Genomic DNA, 19,339 nt, shown 5'->3' with positions numbered 1-19,339 from the left:
ATGATGTTATAAAAAATTCAGCATGCCTTCTGATTTTTCTCAGGTTCATTTATTTGTATTTAAGTCATTTGATTCCTTTGGATTTTTTTCTGTTGTAGTATATAATATATGGTCTAATTTAATCTCTCTTTGAGACCCATGCTGGTGTTCCAAAATAGTTAATTAAAAAGTCCAACTTTCCCCAAGTCTTTTGGATTCCAGTTTTATCATATATAAAGTTATTTAATTATTCAGAACTATTTCTCAGGGTGACTCCCCAAAGATGTCTATATCCTAATTTCTGAAAATATTTCTATAAGTTGTTTTTACATGGCAGCTATTGTTGGTTCCCAATGTGGAAAGGGATTATGAGCCAAGAAGTTCAGGCAGTGTCTAGATTTATAGAGATTGCCTTTGTTTTTATTTATTCAACTTCAGAATCAGCTTGTTCATTTCCAGGAGTAAATTTTGTTGATATTTTATTTGTATGATTTTAAATTTATAAATTAGCTTAGTAAGAATTGACATTTTATGACATTTACTCTTTTACTAATTTTCAATTAGCGTTTCACCTTGTGCTTAGGTTGTCCTAATAGTGTTTTGCACATTTACTTGAAAAATAATTTCTTTGTATTTTTCTCTGTTGCTTTGTCTTGGATCTTCCATTTCATTTTAACTTTAGTTATTTGTACAAATAAAGTTTATTGCTTTCTGTATATTAATTTCATATTCTCCTACCTCTCTAAATCTTATGTTCATTTTGGTAGTTTATCTCTGGACTTTCTAGTTGTATATCCTCTTATCTACAAGTAGTTTTAGTTTATTCATGATTTTACATTCCATAATTTCTTACTATTTCTGACTTATCTATTCCATAGAGTGTTAAGTATTAGTAGTGATTGGGTGCATCCTTCTATGTGACTGTAGTGGGATGTCTCCTCTGTTTCTCCACTAAGAGTGCTTTGGAGTGAAATCGTGTTTAGGATTTTGCCACCAATTTCTGTTTTGATGAGTACTTAGCAGAAGTGTATATTGCTGGGCATGGTGGCACACGCCTGTAATCCCAGCTGAGACTGGGCAGGAGCTTTGCAAGTTCAGGGCCAGCCTCAGCAACTTAATGAGGCTCTCAGCAACTTAGTGAGACCCTGTCTCAAAAAATAAAAAGGGTTGGGGATGTGCTCAGTGGCTAAGTGCCCCTGGGTTCAATCCTTAGTATTTAAAAAAAATGTATGTTTGTTGATCAACTGGCTTTTTAGTGTCTGTAATGAATATCTTGTGCCTTCTCTAAACATAATATAAGAATTCATTTATTTAAAAATACTGTCCTGCTGCTGTGTGCCAGGACTTTGGTAGGCATATGGATACAGTGGTGAGCTCAATAAACACTCTGCTCTCTTAGTTTATGCTACGGTGATACATGATACATAAATGGTGCAAGTCTTTTGGAGGAGATGGTATCACAGTGGTATAACAGAAAGAAGCCACAGGGTAAGGGAATTGAAAGTACCACAGATGGGTGGGCAGTTGCCACTTTAAGCAGGATGGTGGATATAAGTCTTATGGTGAGAGTGACATTTAAATAGATATTTGGGGTAAGTGTTCCAGACATGGGGAGCAGCAGGGCAGATACAACAGGGAAGGGGTATTTTGGATTGTGGAGTGCCTGCCCAGTGTGACTCAGCTGAGAGAATCAGACACAGAGCCCCAGCTGCTGGATTACATAGATCCTCGAGGCCATTGTGAGAGTTTGGGACTTCTACTCTAACTGAAATGGGAGCTCCTTGGAAGGCTTAGAGGAGAGAAATGTCATGACCCAACTTCAATATCGAAATGACACATTTATTATATTATTAGTACATTCCTAATTTTGGATGATCTTGGAATAAGCCATTTTTGGTCAAGATGCACTGCTCATCTTTTTGAAGTATTGATAGGTTTGAGTTGCTACTATTTTCTTTAAGATTTTTACATGATCGTCACAAATGAAATTGGTTTTGAGGGCTTATATGTTAGCTTGAGTAATCCCTTATTGAGGATTAATACTTGTGTTTTATTCATTATGAAAAGAATTGAGAGGTTTTCCTCATTTTTCTGTTTTGTGGTATTTAAAGAGAATTAGCATTATCTGCTTTTTTATTTTTTAAAGGTTTACTGGAATTCCACTGGCCAACCAGAGACATTTCTTATCTCTGTTCCTGCATTAGACCACAGAAGGGAAGTCACTTTGTAGGGTTCTATATAGTAATTCAAATGTAAAGCAGTAGAGATAGTTTTTTTCCCCCTTCTTATATGAAAAATGGCAAAATGAGGCTTGGGGAAAGTTATTTTAATAACAAAGAAACAATTAAAAATAATTTACTGATAATTTTCATGTAAATTTAATTGATGAGAAATATTTGTTGAGCATCTACTTAAAGTTATGCTATACCTGTTAACTAATTTAGAGTCATTACAAAGCCCCATTTTATTGTATAAGGTATTTTAAGGAACTGGTTCTTGACATTTTCTGTATCATATCCTCCTACCACTTTATTCAACTTCATTATTTTGCCTATGTAAAGTGGTCAATACTATTTTAAAAAAATATTATTAAAACAGAAACTTGAAGAGGGGAAAGGAAATTCCTAAAAGGTGGAGTCTCTCAGCCTTAGCAGGTGAGTGAGTTGGCATAGTGGCACTTCCAACATGATGTCCATGTCATTTTGGTTAGTCAACTGTTTGAGAAAAATCCTGGAACCTATTGGAATGTTTTCAGCTTCAAGAAACGGGATTCTTGATTGAATGTGGAATAAGAAGTGAGGGGTTATTTTTTTCACATGACAAGGGAAGAGATGGGTGATTCTGGACGGCTGCAGCAAGTTGACAGCTGCCTTTGGGAAGACTTGTCTATGATGCCTCCCTTTCCCCTGTCCTCACAACATAGCTGCTACAATGTCAGGCATGTCTTCTCACCAGTTCTCAAATTCAAGAAGAAAGGGATAAACCTTCCTTTCTTTTTCTTTTTATCAAGTTTTTTTCTTTTTATCAAGAAGAATACCTTAGATATATCATAATTGGCGTGAATAGGTCAAAGGCCTACTGAACTTTCTCTGGAAAAAGGAAATGGGATTGCTGTGAATCCAGGCACCAATCATGATTCATTCCCTGGGGCTTGGTGTAACTGCCCCAAACCTGAACCAAAGTAGGCTCCCCTTAAAAAGAGGAACATCTTCTGTCGAGCACTCAAGTGTTTGCTTTGATACCTGAAAAACAAATTAAAGTGACCTGTGTCAGGGGGCAATGGAATTATCTGTGATCTTTCCATTTCTGTGTTTTCCTGTCTACAAGTTACCAAGTGCTGTCAACTGCTCCCACCAAGGTCTCCATCAGTCACCGTGTTGATGGCACATAGGTCCATTTCTCCACTCTCTCCGGAGCTCCGTCATGCATTCTTCTAACTGTGATATGTTTTCCATTCAGTCTCATACTGATGAAACTCCTCCATAGGTCCACAGCTGAATTTATCTTTTAGACCATTCTGCTGACTCTTGGGTTTCTGACTTCAGAACATGGCGGTATACCTGTCTCACTACTTATGTCAGATTCTGAGAACCATTTGGCCTTCTGCTTCTTCACTAAGACTCATACCTAGCCACTGAATTTTGTGATCTTTGACTTCTAAATATCTCTCAGATACATTTATTTATATCCATTTCTACTAGACTTCTGGGGCTGCCATAACAAAATGCCACAGACTATGTGGCTTAAACCACAGAAATTTATTTCTCACAAATCTAGAGGCTGTAAATTCTAAAACCAAGAATCCAGAGGTTTGGTTTCTCCTGAGGCCTCTCTCCATGTTCCATAGGTGGCAGTTTTCTTGTGTCCACACATCCTTGGTGTCTCTGTGTGTCAAAATCGCCTCTGAGGACTCCAGCCAGATTGGATTAGAACCCACCCTAATCAGATTGGGTTAGGACCCACGTGGACCTCATTCTAACTGAATCACCTCTTCACAGGCCCTATCTCCAAATATATTCACGTTCTGAGGGATTAGGAGTCAGGTCTTCCATGTGTGAATTTGGGAAGGCACAATTCAACTAGTACACTGTTCCCATTCTGTTTTCTTAATTGTGACCATTATCATTTCCTGCTTACATTACTGCAACTACCTCTTTTTGTCCACTCATGACTACTGACAGTTTTTTCCTTGTTTTCCAACTATGATGTTCTTTATGTGTTATCATGACCCTCCATGTTTACGTATCTCCAGAGCATTTTTTTTTTTTTTTAAATGACTTTAACCTGGCCCACAAGACCCACTGTGATTGATCTCTAGTCAACTTTTTTTCCTTCCTTTTTAAACTTTCTGTCTTTATTTCTGGGCAATTTCTCCTCTACCTTATTCTCCATCAAACCCATTTTCTGAACATCTGGTCTATTTTCAAATCCTGTAGTGACCTTCTGAGCAGACTGAGTCCTCAGACATCCCTTTGTCTGTAACTTATTTCCAATGCGGAATAATATGATGTCTTCTGTTGCTTCTATCTCAAGTCATCACCACCATCCAGTCACCTTTGGTCATTTAACTGAACTGAAGATATTCCACCCATAGTACTAAGGAGGGAATACTGAAAGGAGCTCTCAAGATTTGAAACTAAGGTATTTAACACAAGTCCCACAAATGAAAGTCGGTGTCAAGAGGTGTTTTTAGGGTTACATGCTAAATAATATGATAGTCAATTAGTGCTTCATCTTTAGAACTTAAACAACTAAGTGATCTATGGAAGTCATTGGGTCTTTTTCTTTTCTTTCAGAAATCTGCAGATAAACCTCAGGAGAATCCCAATTCTTTAATATATCTTGAAAAACATGATCCTGTATATTTCTAGTGGTCCAATTTCCACTTGATCAGATATACACCATTACCTTAACTTGATGCTTTGCCAGAATCATTAGGATCAGAGAGGAAGCATGATTTGTTAGGCAACCTTTTGAATAGCCTTGTAAATAAGCACTGATGCTTTGTAGTTGACTCAGAATCTTTACCTGCTCTGCTGCTTCCATGGAGATACACCGGCCATAAAAGGAGTGAAACCGGTAGAGCTGTTGGTTTGTCTGGTATAAATTATTACTTACTGTGGGGAGAAAGGAGCTTGCTATTTCTAAGGCTGCTGTATATACATTCAACCTAAAAGGCTTTATATTTTCTCACTTATTCAAAAGTGCTAGAAAAGAACTCTCATATAGACTCTTGTTTTTCCGTTCATGCAACAACATTTTATATAAGTGAGAGACTCACCCTTTTTTTGTTTACTTAAATTATAATGCTTTTCCAATTGTATTCAGAATGATCTTTCTATAGTTGAGATTATCAGATGCCTCCTAGATTCAGTATTTAAGATAGGATATAATCCAAAAAAGGCAATGATGTTATGCATACTGTTTTAGTGCATCATTATTTATAATTTGAATAATGTAAAAACTGGAAGAACACTAAGTACTTAATAGTAGGACATGAGGTAATTAAAATTTGATAAAACACATAAAAGGTACTTAGGAGGAGGTTTATGTATTGGAGAAATACTTTTGTTATAATATGTAGTTATAAAAAAAGGAACAAAGTTGCAGATACATTAGACCAATTATTAAAAACATAGTGTGTATAGGGAAAACTTGGGAGAAAATCTGTGACAATGTTAAAACTGAATATCTGTGGATTATAGAATTATAAAGGATCGTTATTTTTTCTATACTTTTCTCTATTTTCTGACCTTTCTCCATTGGTTATTTTTATAATCAAATTTTCTTTTAAATGGCATATGAATAGTTCCTTTAACAGCATGGGAAATATATCAATTTTTGAAAGTAGAATGCAAAATATTAGTTTTGGTGTTCTTTCAGTTATGAAAAGCAAGAAACATGATTGCCAAAAAAATCAAAAGTGCTTACTTCCAAAGAGTGGATTATGATCATTTGTTCTATATACATTTCAGAGTTACCCAGTTTTACCACCATATGTAGACTTTTTTCATGTCTAATTGAATATTAGTGAAAAATGCACATCACTATTCTAAAAATGTCAAGACCACTGAGCTTCAGATAGTAATGGGGAGAAAATAATTGAGAAATATGTACAGGGAAAAGAGAAACGAGATGTTTCATAAGTTGCTCTTGTAAATAATGTTAGTAGTACAGCACTTTAATAGAGTTTGAATCTGAGAATTCCTTTATATTTCATCTTCTGTGCTGATGTTTCCATGGACATTAATCCTGGTCTTTGAATCATATATGTCTGTGCTTTTAAATTCCATCCATTCTTTTGCTTTTTTTAATTAGTAGGGTTCATGGGTGAAGTTCAGTAGTATCAAATTATTCATCAAAATTAGCTCCCAGTCTCGCAGTCCTATCCTGCTACTCCTTCAAACACTTTCATCAGGTAAACCATTTCTAGTTTGGGTTCTTCTGTTAGTTAATTCTAAAACTTTGTCATATGTGTACATACTAATTGGTTTACCAATTTTAGGCATTGTCTCTGCTTCCCACTTGGAAGTATAACAACTTATTGTTATAAATCTTCACATAACAGTTCTGTTCTCTTTATGATTTTGAATACTTCTATACTTCAAGTGTCTTCCTTTATGGATCTCTGTTGCTTTTGATAATCTACTTCAGTTTTGACTCATTCCTTCGTCTTTACGTGGGATCTTCTAAGTTGTTGCTTTGTTCAAGGAGGACATCTGTACTTCTCCTCTTCCCTGTATATTTCACCAACTCCTTCTTTCAACTTTTTTAGCTCTAACTCTTATATTATTAAGGTAGATGACATCACATTCTGTTCTGAAACCACATTAATTCTTTCTTGTTTTAAGTAGATCCTGAAGATGACTAGCCAAGATTGGCTTCTTTCTTCATGGGCCAAATCACTCTCTTCTCCTCACTCTGTCATCAAAATCACATTTCATTATCTCAAAATCATGGCATATCTTGGTTTGCTTTATGTGAGTCAAAATAGTTTTATATTTTCCATTTTTCCTAGTGTTTCTCTTCCTCCCTCTCCCCACTCCCTTCAGGAACAGTAAAGGGATATATGCCATTTCCAAACTATCACTAATCTCATTTGAATTATTTTAAAGTATTGATTGAACATTATGTCATTTTTCCTATTTTGGAATTTTCTACTGGTAGTCCTGTGTCTTCTACCTTAATTAAGACCAATTTCTAAGCTTGCTGTGTAGTTGAGATTTCCTTGCACTTAATTCTGGTTTGCTTCTGTTTTTACTTGTTTATTTCTCTTTCTTGATTTTCATTCTTGTTTTCATGAGCACATCCCCAAGTGACTTCCTCAGGAGACTATGTGAAAGGTACATTGTTTTCAAATACCTGAAAATATGTTTATTTTATCTCACATTGGAAAATAGACAACCTTGGTTTCAAACAATTTTCCTGTAAACTCTAAAGACATTACTTTATTTCCTAACATTTAATGATGATAATAGAATGAGTGTCATTCCTTTGTGAATGACCTGCTATTATTTTCTTTCCTTTTGGAAACATTTAGGATATTCCTTTTTTGTTACTATAGTATAAAATGGCATGAAAGTCTATATAGATTTCTATATCTTTTATTATTACTTGGGCTGGGAAATTATCTTATTCCTTCTAGTGTGAGAACACCTATCTTTTCTGTCCTTGCTTTGTAACTTCACTCAGATACAGTTTTTTTTTATGTCTCTTCCCTCTTAGCTCAGATCTTTCTTTCTTTCTTTCTTCTTTCTTTCTTTCTTTCTTTCTTTCTTTCTTTCTTCTTTCTTTGTTCTGTGTTCTGGGAAAGTTCTGTGACTTTATCTTCCATTTTCCTTCTTGGTTATCATGATTGACATTTATGGATGCTTTTGTATGCTCTGGAAACCCAGGAGACTGTTGTTTTATAGATGCTATTTCAGAAGAGAGCACAGTGTAAGTCTGAGTTTTGGAGGGAGAAGACTCAGGTGCAACTTGTGGTTTCATCGCTTCCTATGTAATATTAGAGATATGTCTTAATTTTCTTTGAATCTAGACTTTTCCATCTCCTTTTTCATAGGGACATTAGGAAGGTTAAACTGGATCAAGCATGCAAAATTCTCAAGTTAGAGTTTGGAACATAGTTAACATTAAATAAATGCTAGCTTTTTGTATTCTCGAATTTCATTGGTGAAGATAATGCGAGTTTTGTAATTTGTTTTCTTCTAAAATCAGCTTAAAATTTTTAATTTTCTTTCTATTGTATTCATCTCTCTTTTGTGAAACAACACATGTAATTATTTCTAATCATTCATGTTTAATAGTACAGAACTAGACTGGTCATCTATGTAGGTAGTACGATTTCTTTTTTCTCTGAATGTGTATGTGTGTGTACACATCTACTGTAAACATTAATTTCTCCTAAATACAGAAGCTTATTGGAAACTCTGTATGTAGATGATCTTATAAGCTATAAGTCTGTGTTCTTGGAGGAATAATCAGAAAATGTCCTCTTAGGCTGAGCATTTATAAATACCAGGATAGACGGGTGCCCACTTCAAAATCAATAGTCTAGTTTCTATAGCAGTTACTCAAATCTTCAGAATGAGCCCTCTGAGTCGTTTTATCCTGTTTGCCTGAATATAAAAAGCTGCTGGTGGTTCTTCCAGTACGTCCTGGTAAAGCGTGGGCCCTTTGCTGGGCTGCATCCTTCTCTACCTCAGCTGTCCTTGCTGACTTTGGTGCAGATCCCACTGTGGGTTCTCATCTCCTGGCTGCAACTTCTCCTATTCTGTTTAAGTCTTAACATGCCGCATAACACCTTTCCCTTCTTAGGATTTCAGTCATTTCTTGAACCCTGATTCCTGTTATAGATTCATTCTTTTTTGTGTGTTGAATTTTGTCATTTTAAGGACCCCATTGTCTTTGAACAAATGAGAAGCAAACATTGTGTTCTCTCCTTTAACTTAAACAAGATCCTCCACATCTGTTTACTCCTTGTTAATTCATTAATTTTACAGACAATCATTGAAAGTGATCAGCATCTCGTGATCACACACAAATGAACTCATCACACGGGGCAGGATGTTGGGGTACAGCACTGATCCTCTGAACTGCTCCCACTCATTGTATGTGAATATTGTGACTGAGAAGTTATTGCTTTTCTCTTCCCCCAGTGCTGAGGCTTGAACACAAGGCCTCCCATAGGTGCTGTATCACAGAGCTCCACCCCAGCCTAATTGAATATTGTAACTAAGTCCAGTCAGGAGGGCTTCATTTTGGGAGGAATGAACTATAAAAACAGAATGAATGTGGGAGCATCGTACATCATCCTCATTTTAGATAATATTCTTAAATTGCCAGTAATGACCTAGATTAGGTAAAAACATGTTAAGAGGCACATCAAATAGAGTCAGCATCTATGGAAGTTTTAGAAAGAGAATTTGTGGTGGCGAGAATGACAGGGTATGTTAGATTTAAGTAATTTTAAGTCGTAGGTATTAAAGCAATCACTTGTGGACCTACTGCTCAGGTCAAGGAAGAGGGTCGTCACCTTTGCTGCTCCCGGGGTCCCATCACATTGCCATTTCTGTCTGCGCTCCCTAAGAGGTAAATACTGTTCTGGATTTTGTGGTCATAATTCCTTTGGTTTTTCTTCATGGTTTGTATCTCCATCTTTTTCTCCCTAGGTAATTTATTTTTTTTTGGTTCTTGATGTATTTCAAGTTACACAAATGATAACATCATGCTTGAATTCTGTAACTTGCCTTTCACTCAACATTATATTCCTGAGATTCGTCCATGTCGTTGCTGATGTTGGAGTTCATTCATTTTCATTGCTATTTACTTGTGCTGGTCACTGCCTTGGAAAAACACCTGAGATACAGGCAACTTAGAAAGAGGGAAGACTATTTTGGCTTCTGATTTTGGAGGTTTCAGTCCACAGTCAGTAGGCTCTGCTGCTTTGGGCCTGTGTCAAGGTAGAATGTCATGGCGCAGAGCCTGTGGTAGAACCAAGCTACTCACCTCACAGCAGCCAAGAAGCCAAGGAGAGTGAGAGGGAGGGGACCGGTCACACTGTCCCCAAGGGCACGCCTCCAGTGACTGAACTTCCTTCCACTAGGCCCCATCTCCCAAAGGTTCGACCACCACAGGCTGGTGAATAAGCCTTTAGCACAGGGGCCTTTGGGGGACATTTATCCAAACCAGAGCAATAATAGTTCACAAAATGTATCACAGTTTATCAGCTCTTGGATTATATTTTATCTTTAGAAAGAATGCTGGATAACTATTCTTGAGAAACTTTCTCTAAGATAACGTCTAGGAGTTCAATAGCTTACAGTAGATACATATACCCTACAACACAATGCCAGCTTGTTTTCAAATTTCATTCCCTAAATCTTTGGGCCATTTTTTTTTTTTTTATACTTTTGTGAAGACATGACCTTTTTTTCCTTGTGTTTTAGTGGTACTGGTGATTGAATACAGAGACGCTCTACCACTGAGCTGTATCCCCAACCCTATTTATTTATTTATTTAGAGACAGGGTCTCACTAAGTTGCCAAAACTGGCCTCTTGCCTCAGTCTCCTGAGTAGTTGGGATTACAGACATGCACCATTTCTCTTTGCTGTCATTTTTCTTATTAGATAGTTTACCATTTTCTGCTTGATTTGCATGTGTGCTTTGCATATTTTATGCTAGTATTTTAATTTATGGTAAATGTCATCTCACAGTTTGTGACTTGAATTTTCACTTTCTTTATGTGGTTTTTTAAAATGAAGAACAGTTTTTAATTTTGATATAATCTAGTTTGTCAGCATTTTCCTTTATAATTTTGGGTTTTCACATTTAAGAAATTGTTCCCTACCCTAGGGATATTAAAACTATTATCCTTTAAAAATTTTATAGTTTTATATTCTATAACTTATTTTTATTAATGTTTCAGTAGGTGTCAAGTATGCTTGTTTTTCTCCTCATTTTATCTTAGTTGCTTTTATTGAAAAGTCTAGTCTTGTCCTATTGACTTTGAATTTAGGTCTATGTAAATGAAATTTCCATGTCTTTGATTCTTGGTACAATATACTGCCCATTTGGTTTGTCTATCCCTGATCCACACCATCCGAAACTTTAGATTGATATTCTTATACCAAATTTATAGCTTAAACCTTACAAGTCTTGATATCTGGCAAGACAGATCTTCTCCCTTGATTCTTTTTCTTTAAGTAGCACCTTGGTCACTTGTTCTTCCAATAGAAACATTTTTAGATTGGCTTGTGTTAGACACATGTATAGGTAAATAAGTAGGAAAATAATCACATAAGTAAAAAGATATAAACACCTACCATAAATTGCTCATAGATCTTTGATTGTAACTGCATTGATTCTATAGATCTATTTTTGTAGAACTAATATCTCTTCAATGTATAATCTCCCAGTTCATGAACTTGGAATATCTATCCATTCTTTATTTCAATATTTTGAATGAAACTTTGATATTTTCTCAAAAAGGCATTGCATATATTACGTTACATTTATTCCTATGTGCTTTTTTCATGCTTCGTAAAAGTATCTTTATTACGTTTTCTGACTCTTAGTTGCTGGTGGCATTTAGAAATGCAGTTGAGTTTTCCATGTTGATTTCTATTCAACAACCTATTAAAACTGTTTTGTTAATCCTAGTAACAAATACAGTGTGCCTTATTTATTTTGTCTGTTCGATGTTTGGTATCACAGTTTTCTATGCACAATTGATTAGCACACTTAGTATTTCTGCCATTTTCTGACTAAGACATTGAGGCCTCTGCGGAAAATCTTTACAGATATGTTTTCTTACTTGCAGGGATTGAAACACAACTGCTGGAACAAGCTCATCCTATGCTTTATGTTGCCATTAATTCCTTTTGTTCTTTGACACTTGCATTGAAATAGCCTCCTTGTTCATAGTTCTGCTTCTGGATTCAGTTTAATGCTCTAGTCAATCCCTGTCTTCTAATTAGAGTCTGGTGGACATTTTGGCACATTTGTTCCTAGTTAATTCTTCCATGTTGCTAAGGGAAATTTATTTTCTTTGGGAAGTTCCATTTCTGATGGGTAGTTTCTGGAGCAAAACACTCTGGGTGTTTCATACTTTTAAAACTTTGGGTGTAAACAAATAGATATGAATGTTTTTGGTGCATCACTGATTCTTTATGTTTGCCATTTACTCCTTACTTCAGGAGGCATCTTGGTATAGTCAGATATAGAAAGTTAGTATGTTTCCAGAAGAGCAGTAGGACCTTCCAGCTCCTGGGATTGGTTACAGATGTCTGCTCATGGGATCATGGGGGACAATACTGGAGAATAGACAATATTTGCATAGCTCAATCCATCCAGAGATTTACTTTTGGTAACTTTTTGAATGTGTGACACTTGATTTTCAGTTTTGAAAGTTGGAGCCGTGATTGGTTAAGTCTGGTACTGTTGGCACGGCGATGCTTTACCTATAATGTGGAGAGCATCCTCTCCGTACTTGCTGTGTGGCCTGACAAGTCTAAGTTTGCAGTTATTTTTCTGTCTAAGACACTTTCAGGACATCTCCATTCTATGTCAATGAGATTATGACCACAAGATGTTACTTTTTCTGAGCCCATGGTAATGTTTTCATTTCTTAAACAGTGTCTCTGTTTGACTTCACCTTATAGCAATTTCCATAAGCTAAGAGGAAAAGACCTTAGGGCCATGATTAAATAAATTATCATACACTCATATGATGGAAATTCATGCAGCATCTAAAAGCATTGTAAAAGAAGTTTAATTCAGGAGAAAATGTTCTTGATAAAAATACTAAATGAAGTTAGCAAAACAAACTATTGCAGTGTGATCTCTATTAATATTCACTGAGAAATTGAGAAATACAAGGATTCTTGAATTTTTGTTTTTTTCCCCCCAAAGTTCTCTCAACTTTGTATGTATGTATTTTTTTTCCAGTTAGAGGGATTAAAAAAAATGAATAAATAAAACTTTATTTTTAGAAAGGAAAATACAAACAGTAGGATTAACTATGAGGCACTCTGGGGCTATTTACTCCTAAAATTTAAAAATTCAAAGTCACCTTTAGGCAATTCTCTCTTGGCCACTGCCATTTGACGTTCAGAGTTTCCTGTCAATCATACCTGGTTACCAAGGTTGCTGGAAGTGTGCTGTAGGCAGTCAAATCTAGATGACAACAGCTGGGTGGGAAATCAGTGTTTGCAAGGATCAGTTGGTAGTGACTGGTTTTAAATAGCAGTCATAGGTGGGAAAGCAGCAGAGCCTGAGGTTCAGAGCCCAGACTTTACCTGAGAGTTGTAACTCCGGAAATAATTATTGATGAAAAGGACAACGAAAAGAACGCTGTTTTTGATCCCTGGGGATGTTGTACAGGGAGCTGAGTTACTAGAGACATCTTTTGTAGGAGGATAATGGGTTGAAATAGTCACTGAAATAGAGTTCAGTATCAAGAAGAGTCAAGAGCCATGTTACTTGTGGGGTGCGGTATAGGCTGGCTTGAAACCTTGAAGCAGAGAGACCACTCACAGGCTTCTGCAGTTCTAATCCCTACCCAACAGGTGTGCCCCCTGCTGGCTGTCCCCTGCACGCACTTCTTATGAAATTCAACCTGAGGTCCAAGCAGTGGACAGTGTGTTAATGCCATAGACAGACTTCCATTTTAATTGCTGCTATTTTAATTTCTGCCCCTCTAAAATGGAACTGTTTCCTTCTCCTGGCAAATTGCCCATTGAGTAGTACACTTGCTGAATTGCTGAAATCAAATGAAATGAAACAAAGGTCTTTAGAGAATAGTGCTATTTAGCAGTCTTTCTCTATACAGAAGTGAATTTCTGAAATGAAGTTTTTGATGCTTTGAAATTAGGCTTTGGTGATATAACTAACAGGTCATGCCCTTTCTTAGGCATCTCCTCTCAGACAGATCACGTCTGTATCCCAAGCCTGTATTTCCTTTGTATAAAATCATGGTCTGTTTTACCAAGCTGTGAGGTCTGAAGTCAAAAGAATCTGTATGGAAAATCACCTGGAAAAGAGGGAGGTTACATGCAAAATTTAGGTATTTTCATTATTGTTCTTTAAAGCAGAACATTCTTAAATGTAGGCAGGTTTTGAACAAATTATGATAGAGTTTGTTTTTGGTGTTAGAGATTCTGGTGGGAGGAAGTGGCTCATTAACAGGTGTGCCAACTTAGGATATTGGGCTAAATTCTCCCATTTCAAGGTTTTAAAAGAAAAAGAAAAAGGTACACTTCTGGAATGTGGTTTGGTTTTGACCTAAGAAAATGATTAGGATCTCAGTCTCAAATAATATGCCATTTTTCATCATTGAGAAAGTTACTTATATAAATAAAATGTGAAAATTAGAGTTTAATATTCTATCAGATTAATGATTAATCATATCAGTTTTTTGCCCTGTGTGTTTCTTCTCCCTATACAAACCTCCTGGTTTGAAAATATATCTGTTGAAGATGAATGGATAAAGAAAATGTTATATATATATATATATATATATATATATATATATACACACACACACACACACACACACACACACATACATACACACACACATACACACACAATGGAATTTTACTCAGGTTTAAAGAAGAATGAAATTATGGCATTTGTTGGTAAATGGATGGAGTTGTAGAATATCATGCTAAGTGAAATAAGAAAAACCCAAAATCCAAAGTCCAAATGTTTTCTCTAATACAAGGATGAGGATGCTAATTCACAATGGGGGATGGATAGGAAGAATAGAGTTAGAGTTATTTTAGATTAGGTAGAGGGGAGTGAAGGGAGGGGAAGGGGTATGGGGGTAGGAAGGATGGTAGAGTGAAACAGATATTATTACCTCATGTATATGTACGACTGCATGACTGATGTGATCCTACAATATGTGCAGTCAGAAAAATGAGAAATTATACTCCATTTATGTATGATTTATTGAAATGCATGAAATAACTAATTAGAACAACAAAAAAGTCATGTATAACTAATTAGAACAAATTAAAAAAAAAGAAAATATATGTTGGAAATTTTCAGTTCCTCTAAACTTTAATGAATGTTCACCGTTACCTAGTAAAAGATGCTGCAGAATGAAGAGAAACCCTCTCTTCTGTCAGCCTCTGAAAACTTAGATTTTAGACTCAAATCTGTCTTTAAAAGCCCATCTTCTTTTACATAGGCATTTTTAGGTCATGCTTTTACTATTGGGAATTATGAAGTTAAGTGAAAGTACATTTTAGAAATATCTTGAGGTCCTTGGGATAAAGATGCATTATTAAAGTTATTAATATTTGCTTTCTCTTAAAATTGATGTTTGCTTTAAATTTCCCAAGTGTTTATTGACTGGAATGTTATAATTGTTAGGGTCATCATGTTTGGAACTTTGCAGGGAGGGGTGATGTCTGCATTGCTTATGACTCTACACAGTTAGAAACGCTGCATTTGTCCTCATTGCACTCCTGGGACTCCCCCACTGGGTCTGAATCGCTCTTCTGTCTGCACTAGGCTCATTCCTGCCCCCTCTTCCTTCTGCCTCTCTAACTCTTGAATTAGTTTCCCTACAACACATTTTCTGGCTCAAGTCTTGACCATTCTCTGAATTTGTATAGCAATTATATTTACTTAGTATTCATTATAAATTACTAGTTGTTTCTGAGTGTGTGTACTTCCCCAGATTGATACTTTTTTTTGGGGGGCGGGTAGGGGCAGGGCAGTTGCAACTCCTTTGGGAATTTTTTAATCCTTTAAGCATCAGTGTAGTATTTTAACTACAGTAGAGTTTGGATATAGATTTGTGATTGACTCTTATAATTTCCATGACTGTTTTGTAAATGAGGGACAGCTGATTACTCAATGGCACAAAATAAATTGGTAATATGAATAGAACTGGAACCCAGAATATAGGTGTCTTGGTGTGTTTTGTGTTGCTTTAACAGAAGATCCAAGACTGGGTAATTTAAAATGAAAGGTATTTATTCCCATACTTTTGGAGGGTGGTATGTTAAATATCAAGTGCCAGCATCTGCTGAGGGCCTTGCTGCTGTATCATCTTATGATAGCATGTGCAAAGGTAAGAGAGAGAGAGAGAGAGAGGGAGGGAGGGGGAGAGAGAGGGAGAGAGAGAGGGAGGGGGAGAGAGAGAGAGAGAGAGGGAGGGAGGGTGAGAGAGAGAGAGAAGCAAGAGAACATGTGCAGATGAAACCGGAGTTTGGAGAGGAAACCCCATGCTCTGCTTCTGCTGGCAGGCGGGTCTGCACAGGTACAGGCCTCTGCAGCCAGAAGTGGGGCAGCTCTTCATGTTGGCCGTGCCCTCCAGTGTGGCAGCAGACGCCCCCCCCTCCACTCCAGCAGCTCACTGTCAAGGTCTTCTTGGTTTCTTGTGAATTCTAAGAATGAGTCACAGACCAGGAGGAGTGAGCGTAATAGGATTTATCGAGGAGCAGGAACAGAGCCCTTGCAGTGCAAGAGGGAAGCAATAGCAGGTTTTCTCCCTTGGAGTTTGCTGGTCTAGGGGTTTATGTGGCACTCAATTCACGGCTATTGGTTCAAACTTAGGCTAATTAGGCTTTGGAACCATACTCATGCTCTTGGTCCAAATTTGTGCTACTTAGGGCTTGGAAATGTACTAACACTCTCTGTCACATCTTGAGTCCCGGCTTTTATTCCAGTCTGCCCCACTGCCATTTGCTTGTACCAGGTCAGGAGAGAGGAGGTTGAGGTCTTTGGATGGGGCTGCAGCGTTGCATGGAGCGGTTCTGCAGCAGCCTCAGAATCGTGCCCAGGCCTGGCCGCTGAAGGATGTCAGGTCCGCAGGCCTTGGCTTGCCTGGGTGCTGGCTCCTGTGCCTGCTTGGTGGGCTCCATGTGGCCACTGGCAGTGCTTGCTGCCAGTGCTTGGACCCTCCCAGGCCACTGTTCTACTGCTTTGCTGCTGCTTCTCAGCAGGGACCAGTAGGCCAACTGCGTGGCTTGGTGCCCAGAAGCCATGTCACAAACACATCCTTATAATTGATAAGGAAACTGCTCTCATGGTAAGGGCATTACTTCACTCACGAGGACAGAGCCCTCCTGGCCTGCTCCCCTCTCATCAGGTCCCACCTCCCAGACTGCTTCACTGGGGAGTAAGTTTTCCTCATATGCTTTTGGGAGACACGTTCAAATGTGATTATTTTTTTAAATCATCCTGAACCTGGCATCTATTTTAATAGATCTTATTTTTCCACTCTTTCAGATTTACAGCAAAATCGAGAATACGGAGACTTCCTGTATCCCTTACACACTTTCCCCTGTCGTAAGTAGCATTTGATGTCATTAGTGAACACACGTGATTATCAACTTTAAGCTCGCCATTTATTTGGATTTCTTTAGTTTTTAATGTCTTTGTGCTTTTCCAGAATCCCGTCCGGGCTACCACTTACGTTTCGTAGTCATGTCTCCTCTGGTGTCTCTTGACTGTGACAGTTTCTAGCCTCCTCTTGATTTTGATGACCTTGGCAGTTTAGAGGATTACTGGTCAGGCATTTTGTAGAATGTCCTTCAATTTGGATTTGTTGAATGTGTTTTTGTGATTGCACGGGAGTGATGGTTTTTGTGGGGGAAGGAGGATGATAGGAGAGGTAAAGTGACGTTTCCATCACTTCGAGTTGAGGGAACACGCTGTCCACATGATTTACCACTCTTGACGTTGACCTTGATCACCCCGCCGAAGCACAGTTTGCCAGGTTTGTTTGGGTAAAGTTATTGTTTTCTCTCATCATTTTCATACTGTTTCTGTGGAAGGAAGTCACTGTGTTCGGTTCATACTTAAGGCGTCGGGAGTTATGCTTTACCTCTTCACGGGGGAATATCTACATAAATTATTTAGAATCTGTCTTTATTCCCTATTTAGCATTGAGAATTAATTCACATCAGTATATACTCATGACTTCTTATTTAATTCTCTGCGTTATAATTCAATCCTATTTTATTTTTTGCTTTAATTACTCCAGTTTTGGCTAAAGGGAGCTGCCTAACTTGGCTCCTCTGCCCCTTTTGGTGTATTGCCCTCAATGCAGAGTTTCTGTGAATACTTTCTTCCTTTCTGCCTCTATAAAGTGCTCTGGGGTAATCTTGTGTGCTTCGTGCCCCATCCTTAGAACCTGCCGTTTCTCCAAAGATTTCCTTTTATTGGATAAGGATGTGAAAGTGGGTGTTAGATGTGTTTGTTTTCTTTTACTATTTTTTTCCTTGTTAGACCCTCATAGTTGACAGAGAAAGAAATATGTGTACATACTAACCCGGAAGTATGAATGCACAAACACACAAGTGCACATCACTTCTACACGTAAGCTCTTTATATTAAGCTAACAAGACTTTTTACTGATGGCTCAAATCCATTACCACTGGAATCTGTTGGGTGATTCTTTCTTCTCCTCTTTTCCAACATGACATGAGAATCCTGGCTGACTCCCACCAGTTACTTCCCATTTCCTTAACTGTTCATTTCCACTATATTTGGACCGCTGTGTCAGGATTGTTCACTCCTTCTCTTGGGAGGCCTCTAATTCTTCATCAGTCAGAGTATGGTGCTTACGCACAGTGTCTTTTGCCTTTAGTCTCACAGTCTCTATTCAGGTTCAAAGTCACTTATACCAGCACCCCTTCCCCCACCCTCTCCCTTTTGGAGAGTTTGTTTCAGATTGTAATACACTTAGATTCTCTCATCACAGTCTACATTACTTCCTTGGATACCCTAACCTCCGTAGTAATTTATTTAAAAATATGCATAAATTACCTTTATTCTTGGTGCTGTATTTTATATGGGTTTCAAAAAAGCAGAATGTCAGAATTTTACCCTACTGTATCATACAGAATAGTTTAATCACTATCCCCCCGCCAAATCCTCTATACTTGACTTGCTCTTCCCTCCTTGTCCCCTTTTTAACCCCAGGTGATCACTGATCTTTTAAATATCTCTATAGTTTTGCCTTTTCTAGAATATCATATGATTGGAATCATACTCATCAATATGCACCTGTGTGTCTGATCGTGACCTGAGACCTCCTTTCCTTTTATTACCAAAAAACATTATTTTGAATTAATATGCTGGTTTGTTTACATAAGCTTAGATTATCAATTTTTAGGTGTTTCTTTTATCTTTTTTTTTTCCAATGGATGTCTTTGATACTAGAAATTTCTCTCTAGGCATAGCTAACTGTGTATCCTACGAATTTTGATCATATTTTCATTTCAAAATGTTTATTATTTCTCCTAAGATTTCTTTCCTGTTCCAGTGTATAATTTAGAAATGTGTCTTTTAATATCTGTATATTTTGGAATTTTAAAAATTACATTTGTTGATTTC

At 37.2% G+C, this 19,339-nt stretch overlaps 1 protein-coding gene across 1 annotated transcript in view; it reads left to right on the top strand.

Moving 5' to 3' along the window:
• Inpp4b (inositol polyphosphate-4-phosphatase type II B) overlaps positions 1 to 19,339 on the top strand; it is a 784,856-nt gene that overhangs the window by 61,360 nt on the left and 704,157 nt on the right. Inside the window, exon 2 of the mRNA XM_047566293.1 lies at positions 17,228 to 17,287. The gene's annotated coding sequence lies outside the window, so the exon portion shown is untranslated. The remainder of the gene's footprint in view (positions 1 to 17,227; positions 17,288 to 19,339) is intronic.

The sequence above is a fragment of the Sciurus carolinensis genome, chromosome 10, assembly GCF_902686445.1.
Source record: "Sciurus carolinensis chromosome 10, mSciCar1.2, whole genome shotgun sequence".
Classification (NCBI taxonomy): domain Eukaryota; kingdom Metazoa; phylum Chordata; class Mammalia; order Rodentia; family Sciuridae; genus Sciurus; species Sciurus carolinensis.
This window is presented reverse-complemented; position numbering and strand designations above follow the sequence as displayed.